The sequence below is a fragment of the Salvia hispanica genome, chromosome 1, assembly GCF_029641045.1.
Source record: "Salvia hispanica isolate PSC_SH4W2 chromosome 1, Shi_PSC_v1, whole genome shotgun sequence".
Lineage (NCBI taxonomy): Eukaryota > Viridiplantae > Streptophyta > Magnoliopsida > Lamiales > Lamiaceae > Salvia > Salvia hispanica.
This window is the reverse complement of record NC_142692.1, coordinates 12,346,623-12,362,106: the sequence shown is the minus strand read 5'-3', so window position 1 is coordinate 12,362,106 and position 15,484 is coordinate 12,346,623. Positions and strand designations below refer to the sequence as shown.

Here is a 15,484-nt window from a genome sequence, read left to right as displayed (position 1 = left end):
ATGGAATAAACAAATTTCTTATAATTTCATAATTTACTTTTATAGTTTATTTAGTTGTAAGTGATATCTTAAATGGTTCCATTTATCACAATTTTATTAGTATGGCGTGTCATATCATATTGTCATTTTGGTATGATATGAGTATAACATTTTTCACCTTAAAGCATCTCCCCTTCCTTTTTTCCAAGTACTAGTAGTAGTACTTTTTAACACTGGCAATATTAAAAGCTACTCCATTCGTCCATGATTAAGAGTCTCATTTATAAATGGTGTGGGTTTTAAGAATGTAAAGAAAAGTGGGTGGAAGAAAGTTAGTGGAATAAGAGTCCCACTTGTATATATTAGTTTTAAATGATATGTGAGTGGAATGAGTTAGTGGAATGTGGGGTCTCTTTACCATTTATGGTAACTATGAATCGGGACTCTTATTCGTGGACGGACTAAAATGGAAAAACGAGACTCTTATTCGGGGACGGAGGGAGTAAAACTGAACTTCACTGTTTGAAATAAGTTTAACTATGCAAGAAAGCAACACTAAGTTAAATCAAGCTATGAGAAAAAAATACTGAAATACCACATTTATCGTACCGAAAAAGTACTGAAAATACTAGTTTCTCGATATACTGCAATTTTCGATACAGTATGATACCGTACCGAAATCTTTTGGTATGGTAACAATATCAATTTTCCTATACCACGGTGTAATGTGGTATACCGTTCGGTGCATACCGAAAAATGGTACATGTTGAAATATTATATAAATATTGCATTATATTTAATATATTTGTATATAAAATAAAAATAAAGAAGAAATCTCCGAAAATCCTACTTTTAAATATTTTGTGTATAAAATAGATATTTTTATGTATAACCGTATTATGGTATACCATAAAAGTGCGGTATACCGCAATAACGATATGTTATTGGTATAAAAAATTAACCATACCGAACTTTTGAAGTTGAAATCTAAAACTAAAAATATCATTTAGTTCATTTTATTTCTTCAATGTTTCGATCAAGAACTCAAAATGAAATCTTCCGAAAAGTTAATACCACTAATTAAGAGCATCTCCAATGGCGGCTAGCGGGTCGGGTAGCCGATTTTCGGGCACTGGCCGATCCTCTAGCTGACCATTGCAACCGGCCAGCAACGTTTCGGCGAGCCGATCGGCTAACCTACGCCGATTTTCGAGCGCTGACCGATGGGCTAGCCGATCCACTGGCCGCGTTTGTAGGCTCCCAATCGGCCAGCGCCAATTTTTTTTAATTTCCGAAACTCTATATATACGCGATCTGCACGATATTTTCATTCGCACCACTTGTTTTAACGAGTTTTTTCTCTCTCATAATTCCTGTACAAGAGCAATATCGCGAAATGAGTGATGCGAGTGGCAGCGGCGTGGGTGGTAGTGGTGGTGGTAGTGGTGGGGATGCTGAGGAAGAGTTCAACCGGCGATTTAACGAAGAGTTGGCGGCCTATACGCCCCGTGAGATAAATCGGCCGATACAAAGGGCCTTGCAGCCGCAACAGTCGGCGGTACCTCGACCCATTGTCCACTGCCGAAATGTGGTTGATCGGGATCACATCGCTGCACATCAGCGGCTATATGACGACTACTTCGCTCCGGAGTCGCAGTTTGGGGCCAACCATTTCAGGCGGCGTTTTAGGATGAGTAGGCCACTGCTCCTGCGTATCGTTGACGCTTTAGAGCGTCGATATCTGTGTTTCCGGTTCAGGTACGATGCGGCTGGCAGACCCGGCCACACACTTATACAGAAGTGCACTGCGGCAATCAGGCAGTTGGCCTACGGAGGCTCGGCAGACATGTGGGACGAGTACCTTCACATCGGTGAGACGACTGCCCTGGATTGTCTGAAGTTTTTCTGTCAAGGCGTCATTGAAATATTCCGTGACTAGTATCTTCGAAGCCCTACCCCCGAAAACTCCCAGGATCTGATGCAGATGCACGAGGAGAAGCATGGGTTCCCGGGGATGTTGGGCATTATAGATTGTATGCATTGGGAGTGGCAGAACTGTCCCACCGCCTGGAAAGGGTTCTACACGACCGGCTACAAGGGAAAGAATCCCATGATGATCCTCGAGGCCGTAGCTGATTACTAGCTGTGGATTTAGCATGCATATTTTGGGGTAGCCGGGTCGAACAACGACCGCACGTCCTCAACTTGTCGCCCCTTTTCAACGAGCAGTGCCAGGGCGTCGGTCCGGTCATCAGTTTTGTCGCCAACGGTAACCAGCATGATATGGGCTGTCGCCAACGGTAACCAGCATGATATGGGCTAGGGGTGACGAAATGGGTAGCGGGTAACGGGTATTTCGAATCCCGACCCGATACCCGGCGGGTATCGGGTACCCAATACCCGCAAAAATCGAGGTCGGGGTCGGGATCGGGTAGTAAATTTTTAGAATGTCGGGTATCGGGTATACCCGATACCCGATCGGGTACACCCGAATGCCTGAATAAATACCCGAATCAGATTTAGGGAAAATAGGATTTATCGTTTATTTATACAACATGACTCAGATTTAGGGAAAGTAGGATTTATCCTATATTTATACAACATAAGTCATCTATCATTTACCTCTCTTTCATTGTGGGATAACTTGGTCAGCCACCACACCACTTCTATTAATCAAAATACCATATCAATTTGAGTTAAGATGAAATTTAATTTTGGACAACTTGTTCAACCAAAGGTAAACTTTTATGGTTAATTTTTAATACTATAACGAAACAACAATAAAAAGATTTTATACAAATTGTTAGACTTAAACTAGAAAAAGATGTAATTGAAGGCGTAATTAACATTAAGACTGTAAAATAAAATCAAAGATAGTATATTTTCCAAAATATTTATTAAATATTTTTGAGACATTACATCAGTTAGAAGACTTAATATTTAACTTTTATCAGTTATAATTGAAGGTTTTTCTTCTTATTTAGTACCTATTTCATATATATTTAACTTTTATCAGTTATAATTGAAGGCTTTTCTTCTTATTTAGTGCCTATTTCATATTTATATTAATCAGTGTAATTTGACAAACTAGATTTTCTTTAGTTTAATTTGAGTGTCTTGGATTTTGGCATGCTAATCTCAGAATGTATAAATAAATACATGAGCCATGTCAAAATATTAATAAGCTTATTCACAAAGTTTTAAAATATTAATATTAATATTAATAAGCTTTTTCAAACTAGCCCAAGTATACATAATAGAATAGTCCCTAACCAACGTATAAATATTGGCAGATGTGCATTCAGTGAATCAAATATCAATCACACCTGTGGGTTCGGGTACCCGTGATTGCGGGTGCGGGTTACCCGATGCGGGTATCGGGATACCCGCAATGCTTTGCGGGTCGGGTATCGGGTAGTAAAAATGAGATTTTTCGGGTTCGGGTACCCGTGAAATCGGGTGCGGGTACCCGTTTCGACACCCCTAATATTGGCTACTACTTGGCGGATGAGATATACCCTAGGTGGCCCGTTTTTGTGAAGACGATCAGATGCGCAGCTGATGAAAGGAAGGCCTACTTTGCGGAACGACAGGAGTCGGCGCGCAAGGACGTGGAGCGGACATTTGGTGTGTTCCAGTCTCGATGGGCGGCAGTTAGGGGTCCAACGCGTTTGTGGTATGTCGACTGCATTGCTGATATAATGTACGCCTGTATTATCATGCACAACATGATAGTCGAAGATGAAGGTGTACAACTGACTAGTTGGGCCAATGACAATGCTCATGCAGCCGGTCCAAGCCACGGCGTGGCCACCCCCAACGTACGAATGGGGGTACCTCACGATGAAGCTGACCGCCTCAAGGCACATACCAACATGTGCCAAGTGGATGCTCATATTCGACTCCAAAAGGATTTAATTGAAGAGTTGTGGGTGCGGAAGCCTTCACGTCGATATATATATATATATATATAGAGAGAGAGAGAGAGAGAGAGAGAGAGAGAGGAATGCTAAAATGACAATGCTATTTTGGGTGACACTGTACCACCAATGCATACCGTTAGATATAAGAGCGGATGCATTCTTAGATTGACATGTGGCAGATTTTCATTTATAAAAAAAACTCAGAAAATAACGGTGGAGGGCAGAGATGGAAACACAATTCCATCTGTTTCTCTCCCAGCATAATTCACGTGATTTTCCTTTTCTCTCTTTCTTCAATTTTGGAACATATTCACGATAATTTGAATCAGATTTTGGCTGCGCTGATTTTAATTGTTGACGCTCACTCTCCAATTATTAATTTAATCTTCAATTCATTCAATCAATGGAGAATGAGTGTTCTGATATAGATGGAATCGTTGATTTTCCAGAATGTAATAAATTCTTCAACTTCATTATGTTCATCTTTAATCAGGAATTTGAACTGGAGTTTTGTGAATATGTTTTGCAATTCAACTTAATCGATTCAATATGCAATTCATCTCCCTGATTTCAAGAATTTGGCTGTGTATGTTCCCTTGATTCAATTTGATCGACAATTGTTTTTGTTCCCCACTTTAATTTTTTGAATTTGCAATTGAAATGAATGTGCAATTGAAACTCGTGTAGTTGAAATTCATATCCAATGACTGCATATTTCATGCTGGTATACGTTTGCTATATTGCTTGCTTTTGCGTCTGGAATTTCATGTCCCTACCATATTACCACAATAATACATGTCGTTGGTCCGTGATTATCTCAAATTGCTTGCAACCATTTGTTATAAAGCTTTTTTTGTAGTTCCGAAATTGCTTAGCACTGTTTTTCCTTCATGTATACTCCTTTTCTATTTTACAAATAGAAGTAGATAATAGATTGCATGACTATGTATTCCGTGATTGCTTGCTGTAATAGTCAATCATTACTTTGTATTGTTGATTGCTTAGTAATATTTGCCTAGTTGCTTGTGTGTGTGCTATATTTTGCTTATTGTAACAGTCATTTCGTATTTGTGTTTTCAGTCACGATGCCCTTTTCTTTTCATAATTAAGCAATTGCTATTTATTTCTTATGCTATATAGTTGCATGTGTGCTTAATTGCCCCGACAGCCTCAAACCATTCGTTGGTCAGAAATTTAAAACCGTAGACAAAACAACTGCTTTCTACAACGCATATGCTCGGGCATCTGGTTTTGGTACACAGAATTGTCAGTCATTTGGTATCGCCAAAATATAAGGCTATTAAGTTTAATGACAAACCTCTGCGTAGGTGTATGAACTGTGGGGAGGCCCCCACGACTCTAGGAATTGCAAGAGGGTGGATGAAAAAGAATAATCAAATTGCTTGTTTACAATTGTTTTATTGCTTGCCTTTGATTCAGAAATTGCATATCAAAGTTTTTGATGCCAGATTGCTTGGTTACATTGTTTTTTCTGCTTTTATATTCATTGTTTCCTTATGCAATAGTAATGCTCTTGAAATACTAATGTATCACATATTTCATGGAAATTTATACTTGGTTGCTACAGAGTCGGTTATATGTTCTTTTACAATATTGTAAATCGATTTGTGATTGATTTTGAATAATATTCGCAATTGATTTTTGAAACTACAATTTCGTTTGATTAGGTTTGATGATTTGTTTCTGTTCGGCACCATTTGCTTATAATAATAATTGATCATATTATGTTTCATTAATGTTCTTAATCTTAATATGATAAAGACAAAAGTAACCCTGACTTCAAAAACCAGTAATATCTACAGTAAAACATACCAAAACTCATTGAGTACCTAGATTTCGTCCAACAAATTCATAAACAAAATAAAGTTGTGGTCATTGTCAAAAAACATCATTCGGAATTCAAAACATAATTGTTCCTTCATCCACCCTAATTTTCTGTCTGACTGCGAGCTTCGACAGATTGTCTTTCTCATTCCTCTTCGGTTGCCTTCATCTTTCTCACCATTATATAATTGAGTCATGTGTTGCATTACCAAAATAAATACAAATAAAACAAAGCAAATAATCTAAAGCATATAATAACTTTAGAACAAGCAAATACTCCGTCCTTAATAAGCAACCAAAAAAATCAGTTGGCAACCAAACAAAAAATATAAGTGAACCAAGCACACCTCACTAGAATTACACATTTGTACTGTATCTGATGCACACCAAGCAAACAATAAAACAGAACAAAGCAATTACTAAGGCTCAATCAAGTGTCATTAGGGCGCAGGATCCACACCAACGGCATCCCGTAATTCAAAAATGCACTCCATCTATTACCAACCAAGCAACAATGCAATAAAAACAAGCAATTCTTAATGCTTTTCAAAGCGTTACAAGCAAACACCGATTCATACAAATGCAATCTAGAAAGTGATTAATAATCAATCAATTAAAGAACCCAAAAGGAGCAAGCATGAAATTTAGAATGCGTTACATGCAAAGCAACAACAGTTGGTTATGGCACTTAGTAATTAAGGGGGCAATATAAACAAGAAGCAATCAACATAGTCAATAAGCAAACAGAATTTTGGAGTCTAATAAGAAGGATTGACATATGCGAGCAAGCACACAAATTGAAAGACATAAGCAATTATCACTCACTAGTCAAGCAATTCATTTTAGTTTTTGAAAAATATTAAATTCAAGGCAAGCAATCTATATTATGTAGACAAGCAATTAATCAAAAGCAGTGAAGCAATTCACTACTATTTTTTGCTTAAGTGTAGTTAAAGGAATCCATAATGTTTAATCAAGCGATTCACCACAAACCGTCAATCATTTTTCCATTTATTAAGCAGTCAAATACGCATTGTGGAACAATCAACAACAAATCGTACCAAACAGATCTATACTCAATTTTCAATATTCCAAACCTATGAGGACAATAATGCATCAACCAACATATCATATCTTAACAACTATTGCTAAAACGAAACATGAGCAAATGGAAAGCCAATAGCAAAACAAACAGTATCTTCCCGGCTACATAGGAAGCACTTTCAAATGAAAAAGAAATATTGACATCTGCAAGCAAGCATGCAAATTGGATAACATAAGCAATTATCACTCACTACACAAGCAATTCAGTTTAGTTTTTAGAATTAGATTCTAGGCAAGCAATTTGTATTATGTAGACTAGCAATTAATCAAACACAGTAAAGTAACTCACTACTATTTAAAGAAATCCATAAACTTTAATTGAGCAATTCACCACCGCATAAGCTTAATCAATCGCAGTGAAGCAATTCAATACTACTTTTTTTGTCTGAGTATAGATAAAGCAATCCATAATGTTTAATCAAGCAATTCACTACACTCTCGTCAAGCAATTAACGCATAAGCTGAATCAGAAAATTGCATACATAGATCAAATAATTGCATATACAAAGAAATGGCAAATTGAAAAAAATGCATACTCATCAATTACTAACGATTAGAAGAAAATAATGATTCATAAAATTGCATACACATCAATTATCCAACCATCATCAACAAACCAGAAAATTTAATACACATCAATTACCCAACAATCGACATTAAGCAATTACCCAATAGTCGGCAACAATACCAAATCAAAAAATTGCATGCACAATCACCCAACCTATCGTGTCGGAGCAGCAATCAAGAGCATCACAGGAGCATCTATGAAAAGAAGATAGCGACGCCTTCCACCAGATGCAATCATAAATGATGAGAGTGCAAGGTTGGACAGATTTCAGCAGCGATGCTCCTTCTTCTGCAATGCTAGGATGGAGGCGAAGAGAACTGGTGGAAAACGATTTCTTCCTAGGGTTTCTGGATTGAGAGCGCCGATTAATTGCAAAATTGGGGAGAGAGAAAGGGTTTTTTTGGATTGAGAGTGCCTATTAATTGCAGATTAGGGAAGAGCGGAAGAGCGAAAGGTGGGAGAGAGTAATTCTCAATCAGATCCAAATTAATCGTGATTTTCAAATCTGTATCAGTTTCATTTATGGTCAAATGACAAATATACCCATACAAGCAATATTCTGTTAATAGGCAAGTAATTCGTACTCTAATCCTACAAATCAATCTCATCCATCTAATTAAGAGATCGGACGGCCTATAATGGTGTTAGGTTGTCATTCTAACTATGGTGTCACCATAGTGCTCCCATATATATATATATATATATATATATATATATATATATATATATATAGTCCTATTATCCACAAATCCACTCTTAAAGACCGAACCACCGAACCTTACCAAATTAGGGCTTTTAGATCTAGTTTTTTATGGATAAGATACAGAAATTTATAAATTATTTTCGCCTTCATCACGAGCCTATTTTAATTCATCTGAAGGTAAATAAGTCATACTAACATGTTACGAAGATTTAACTTCGTTCCAGAATATATTACTTCATTCTAGTAGGTTTTTACTTCATTCCAGTAGATTTTTACTTCATTCCAGTACGTAAATGTGGTTTCGCCGTCGCGTGTCGTTCTTTCTCTCTACAATATCTATCACCAACGCCATGCGCTAATATGGTTTAATAAACACATGGAATAATGTAATAAATTGTTGGAATGAAGTATGTGTAGAAGCATTTGAAGTACAGAATGAAGTAATAAACCTATATAATGAAGTAAAATGGGCTTGTAATGAAGCCGGAAATTTTTTCACAGCAGCACATCTCATCAAAAAAACTAGATCTAATGGCCCAGATTTGGTTTCTAGTTCGGTCTTTAAAATTGGTTCGACATTGATCACAACTCTCTCTCTCTCTCTATATATATATAGGGGTGCGATCATATCATAACTCATATTTATGTGATAACCTAATAACCCTCATTTTATGGACGAAAAATATCATTTTATGGAACAGAATATCATTTTATGGAATAAAAGTATCATTTTATGCATGCTGAAAAAATATCATTTTATCGTGTATAAATATCATTTTTAGTAAAAATGATACTTTTGACCCATAAAATGATAGGGTTATTAGGTTATCACATAAATATGAGTTATGATATGATCGCACCCATATATATATATATATATATATATATAGGTCCATGATCAATTGAGATTTTTTAGGGTAATTGAGAAATGAGATGTAATATCAGCCACTCATTTTTATTAAATGAGTGGTCCAGATTTTGCCACATAAAAAATATTTTTAGATTAATTTATAACAAAAGGGTATAATGGTAATTTTATGGTGATTAAATTCAACAACTCCCATCTTTTGCTCTCTGCTTCTCGATCTCTCTTTCTCCATCTCTGAGGTGTTCCTTCCATACACTGAGGAATCTCCTTACACAAAATTGCACATCGAATTCGAGCTTCGTTCATCTCATGATTGTATTCCTCCATCATAGAGAGAATTGGAGATCAGAAAATACAGAAAATCGAGAAAGAAGATGAAAATTGAAACTCTAGGTAGAATTTGAACGCCGTACAGAGATTGTGCAGCAACTACCTATCGAGATGGTGAAACTGAATTTCCGACGAGTTTGGCGGCGGAGTACAAATTCGAAGGTGTGGAGAGAGGATCGGAGTCTGATAAGCTCGATCAGGAGCGACGACATCGGCCCCATCTACCTCTGCCGCCTCTGAGGCGCGGTGGACGACAGTGTTGTTGCAATTATTTAATTAGTTAGATGAAATACTCAATTCAGATGAAATCGCGAATCCTCAATTCAGATGAAATCAATTTTTAATTTACTAATTTAGTGTTGTTGCAATTATTTAATTAGTTAGAATTGTTGTATATTTGCATATTATATGCTCAGATTTTGACCTCTCTCTATGCTCCGCCGCCGTCCCGCCGTCAAGTACCCTGACTTCTCGCCGCATCCGCCGTCGCCGGCGAAATCCTCCACCGCGTCGGCACTGACTCCATTCTCCTACATCTCCAACCGCCTCTTTTGATCTGTGATTTGGTGATGATAGTCTGGAGGAATTGGATTGGATTGGATTGGGGAATAAGCTTACTCATAATGCACTCTAGGTGTTTGGTGATATTCCTCAATTGGAAATTAGCCATCTCCCTTTTTTAATGTTGTTGTTGACATTAATTATATGTAAAACGTTGCAGTTGACATTAATTATATAGTTTGTTGAGATGAAAATATTTATTCTTGACATGAATTATATAGCTCGTTGACATAATAACGTGTGTTGTTGACATGAATTATATAGGTTGTTGACATAAATTTTATGAAAAATGTTGTTGACATAAATTATATGTAAAACATTGTTGTTGACATGAATTATATGTAAAACATTATTGTTGACATGAATTATATGTAAAATGTTGTTGTTGACATAAATAATATAGGTCGTTGACATGAAAATATATGTTGTTGACATTAATTAGTTGTAGAATGTTGTTGTTGACATAATAATTGGCATAAATAACGTTGTTGACATCGTAGTTGACATAAATAATGTCTATACGTACAAGTCATGTCAACTATGTTACATACTATGTCAACTATACGTATAAGCCATGTCAGCTACACACAGAAAACATGTCAACAACAATTATAAGTCATGTCAACTACACGTACAAGTCATGTCAACAACAATCAGAGTTGTTTTATAGTTGTTAACATATACTACAAGTTATTGACATTTTCTTATTAGTTGTTAATATTTGATTTTGCTCTCTATTGACATCTATCGCATGATTTTCTTTTAATTTTAAGATTTGTTTTCTGAGTTGTACACACTTTATACAAGCTGTTGAGATTTGGTTATAAGTTGACATTTCAATATAAGTTGGAGTCAGGCTTCCTTCCGTGCTCCTCGCCGATGAGGTTGTCCAGACTGCCCCAATCCTGCCTACAATTCATGTTTTTAAGGTTAATTACAATTAAAAATCATGTCAACTATATATACTAACCGTGTCAACAACTAATATAATTATGTCAACTATGGTGCACATTGTGTCAACGGCGCATACAAGTCATGTCAACTACGGTACATATCGTGTCAACTACACATACAAGTCATGTCAACTATGTTACATACTATGTCAACTATACGTACAAGCCATGTCAATTACTCATAGAAAACATGTCAACAACAATTATAAGTCATGTCAACTACACGTACAAGCCATGTCAACAACAATCAGAGTTGTTTTTTTGTTGTTAACATATACTACAAGTTATTGACATTTTCTTATTAGTTTGGGATATTTGATTTTGCTCTCTACTGACATCTATCGTATGATTTTCTTTTTTAATTACTCCTTCCGTCCCAAGTTACTTGAGGCGTTTCTTTTCGGCACGAGATTTAAGAAAGTTGTATTTAATGAGTTAAATAAAGTAGAGAAGGGAATAAAGTACTCCCTCCGTCTGCGATTAGGAGTTCCGGTCACTTTTGCGCACCCATTTTATAAAAATGATAAAAAATAGTTAAAGTGGAAAAATGGTAAAGTAAGAGAGAGAATAATGTTGACATCTTGTCAACATTATTCTCTCTCTTACTTTACCATTTCTACACTTTAACTATTTTTTATGATTTTTATAAAACGGGTGTGCAAAAATGACCGGGACTCCTAATCGCGGACGGAGGGAGTAAGAGAAAGAAGAGAGAGTAAAGTAAAAAAAGAAAAAAGTAAGTGTGATTAGATGTTTTGTTTTTAGCCAAAAATAGAAATGACTCAAGTAACTTGGGACAACCCAAAAAGGAATACGACTCAAGTAACTTGGGACGGATGGAGTATAATATTTGTTTTCCGAGTTGTTGACACTTTATACAAGCTGTTGACATTTGGTTATAGGTTGTTGACATTTCATTATAATTTGTTGAACTGATTAACATTTGATATAACTGATAAGTTCAAAAGTCATAATCCACAATAATAGTTTTAAAACTCATCCAAAAATTAAGTTAACATCAAACATTAAAATCACATTTTTTTCATTTCTTGTTTCTACAACTAACCAACTCCTTGTACTTGTTGTTTAGCTCAAGCAATTTGTCCATGTTTGCTTCTATCCAATCATGAGTCAGTTGTAACATCGGCAACCTCTGGTTATTGTAAATTGATGCAATCATCGTGAAGCAATACATTTATCACCATATCTGATGGGAGTAGGTTCTGAGAAGAAGACCCAACTCCACTGTCATCTGTCATCTACATCAAGACTTTGTTCTTCATTCCCTTGCTGCTGCTCCTCATTACGAATGTATCTCTTCTTTATACGTCCTGAACCAAAAACTTCTGCATTGGTCTCTCTATCTTCTCTAGCCTAAACATGCTCACTTTTCCATCCTTTCATTAATGGAAATGTCCGAGGAACAGAACGCTTATCTTGTGTAACTCTGTCTAAGTAGCAGAGCTGCATATGTTAAAAAATGCATGTCAATTACTAGTGTTTAGTGTCAACTCAATACACAAGCCACTTAAATAACTAATACAACTTATTACAACTATAGTACAAGCTATATCACTTACACATACAACCTAATGTAATCATGTTAACGGTTAATAATGTGTAATGCAAAATGTAAAACAAACCATAAGGAAGGGAAGTGGTCCTGCAAAGGCGTTCTTCTCTGTCTTCGACCAATTTTCCATTGCAAACTTGAGCACAAACATTGTATATGAACAACAGTTGATATTTCTCACGTTATCCAGATCATCAATTATCTCTCCAATCTTAGATTTTATCATTCCACATGTTGATTGCTCAATCAATGCTGATTCTAACAGGACCAAGAACATTCTCTTGAACTGTGTTCCTCCTTGAATATCTGCGAACATAAGTGAACAGATTCTCTTCAATGATATGATTTTTTTTTCCCATTATAAAGCTTTATCTTGCACTTTTTTTCATCAAAACTTTTTAATAATGAGAATGCTAATCTACTAGGAATGTAATCAATGTTGAAATGTAGGATACTCTCAAAACCCAACTCCTTCACAGCATTAATCTGTTCCTAATTCAGTTTGCTTATTGCATCAACAAAAAACAACGGTTTCCTTTTCACTAGAAGTCTTTGAAATAAATTTTCAGCAATCTCAATCTGTTTTTCATCCTCTACACTTTTCTTTTGTTTTTTCTCAATAATCATCAACTCTTTCTGAGATACTAAGGTACTCCTTTTTCGCTTTGATATTTTTCTGTTATTGGTTTAAAATCAAATATAATAAATCTATATCAATTATACACAATATCATGACAATAACAAGTATACTCTGTTGACAGCAAGTGCATGTATATTACTAAAATTATGTCAATAGATATACCAAGCACAATTAACAAAAGTTTAAGCATTAAGTATACTCTGTCATTAACAGGTATATCCCATATATAACAAGAACAGTTATCTTATTACTATTATGTCAATAGTTAAGTTTATAATGTTGACATACCCTGTTGATTATCTTATAAAGTTTATGGCAAGCATACTCTGTTCACATAAATATGACTATGTCAACAACTATTCAAACAAACACGCAATATGTCAATAGCTATTGATATACTACTACAACCATATATATGTTTTTTACAGCCATCCTAACAGCCATTCAAACAAGCATACAATATGTCAAACAAGCATACACTACGTCAATATCATTATGTCAACACCTATTCAAACAAGCATACACTATGTCAATAGCTATTGACATGCTATTACAGCCATACATGTGTTTTTTACAACCATCCTAACAACCATTCAAACAAACATACACTTCGTCAAACAAGCATACACTATGTCAATATAATTATGTCAACAGTCATTCAAACAATCGTACACTATGTCAACAATATATTATTATAGCTAGGTCAGTAGCTATTGTATAAAATGTCAATAATCTTAAAAATTTAAACAAATCCTTAACTAGAAGGTGATGCTTGTCCTCTTCTATTTTTTCCAGAAGCATTGTTCCTTTCCATCTCTTCCGATTCTACCATCGCTAATCAACAAAAAAAAAATCAGCAGAAATCGATTTCATAAGAAAACAAATCCAGATGTGTTGTAATACACTAAAATCGAAGCAATATACTTAAAATTTGAATCAATTTCTTAACCTGAAGAAGTCGATTCAACGACCGCCGATTTGGAATGCCTTTTTCTGGATGCAATCGCCGCTTCAGCTTCAACTATTTCTTCGATCCTCATTTTTCGAAATTAATTGATGTAGAAAACTGACCGAAATCTAAGATTAGGAGATGAATCGCGACGAAAAGGAGAGAAGATGCAAAATTGTATTTAGAATCGCGATGAATCGCGACTGAAACTTGGGAGAGAACTTTGAGAAACTGTTCAAAGTTTTACAGCGTGTTTAGAATACAGTTTAAACATTTTAGAACTGAAATGACAAAAATACCCCCTGTTGACATAAACTACAGGCTGTTGACATCGCGCGAATGAGTGGTTGTGGTTGCATCTCAATTCTCAATTAGGCCCAAAAATCTCAACCTAATAAGACCCTATATATATATATTTTATGTATTTTTTAAAATTATGTAATTTTTTTTAGGATGTACTTTTTTTTATTTTAATAAAATGGTTGTATTGTCCTCGTATTTGTGTCGTAAAATTTAACTCCGTATTTGCGTGAATATAATTTACTCCCTCCGTCCCAAGATAAGTGACTTGTATTCCTTTTTGGGGTGTCCCACTATAAGTGACATATTTCCATTTTTAGAAAAAAAGTCATCTCTCTCACTTTATTCTCCACCTACTTTATTCTCTCATCTCCTCTACTTTTTTCTCTCTCATACTTTACTCTCTCCACTTTAACTTATTTAAATGTCATTCATTAAATCTCGTGCCCAAAAGAAGTAGATCACTTATCTTGGGACGGAGGGAGTATTTATTTTTTATAATTTTGCTGGCCTATGGCTAGGCTGTTGCTTGTACAGTTTCTTGTCTTGATGATGTGGCAGACAGTTTCTAGTCCTAGATGATATAGTCAGAGGAGTTTTTTTTCTAGACTATTGATGGCATATGATTGGGCTATTGCCATTGGAGATGCTCTAAGAAGAAGACTAAGCAAGCACCAGGAAAAAACATAAATTAAAAGCATCCAAAACAAGCCTTTGAAAACCACCTAAAAGCAACACCTCACGATACAATAAACACAACATGTCCAATGTACTAGAGAAAACAAAGCAAAGCACAACATGTCCAACACATCATCAATCATTGATTTCCGATGAAATTCTGTAGACATTTTTCTGTTGATGGTTTTTTGTGATATGTTGACATTTTTCAATGGTCCAAATCATAGTTTTGAATTTGTACAATTTAGAGTTTTCATTTAATCACGTACAATTGAAAATATATCCAAAAAGAATTATAAAAAGGGCAATTTCGTCCTTTAAAAACAAGACTTAATGAGGTGGCCCAGTGGATAGTAATTCTTGTTTAAAAAGCATCCCACAAATATCAAATACTATTTCTTCTACAAACTCTTTCTCTGATAAACACATATATATCCGTTAAATAAAGGTGAACAGAAATCCAAAGAAGCGAGATGGAATCGAGACTGACACAGCTAGAGATGGACGCAG

The 15,484-nt window shown here is 35.5% G+C and overlaps 1 long non-coding RNA gene across 1 annotated transcript; it reads right to left on the bottom strand.

Moving 5' to 3' along the window:
* Window positions 1-5,683: 5,683 nt before the first annotated feature.
* Window positions 5,684-7,814, bottom strand: LOC148933259 (uncharacterized). Its single transcript, XR_016134592.1, has 2 exons — window positions 7,573-7,814; window positions 5,684-5,916 (listed from the first exon to the last, which is right to left on the bottom strand). It is a non-coding gene; the product is annotated as an uncharacterized LOC148933259 (long non-coding RNA).
* Between the last annotated feature and the right edge of the window lie 7,670 nt (window positions 7,815-15,484).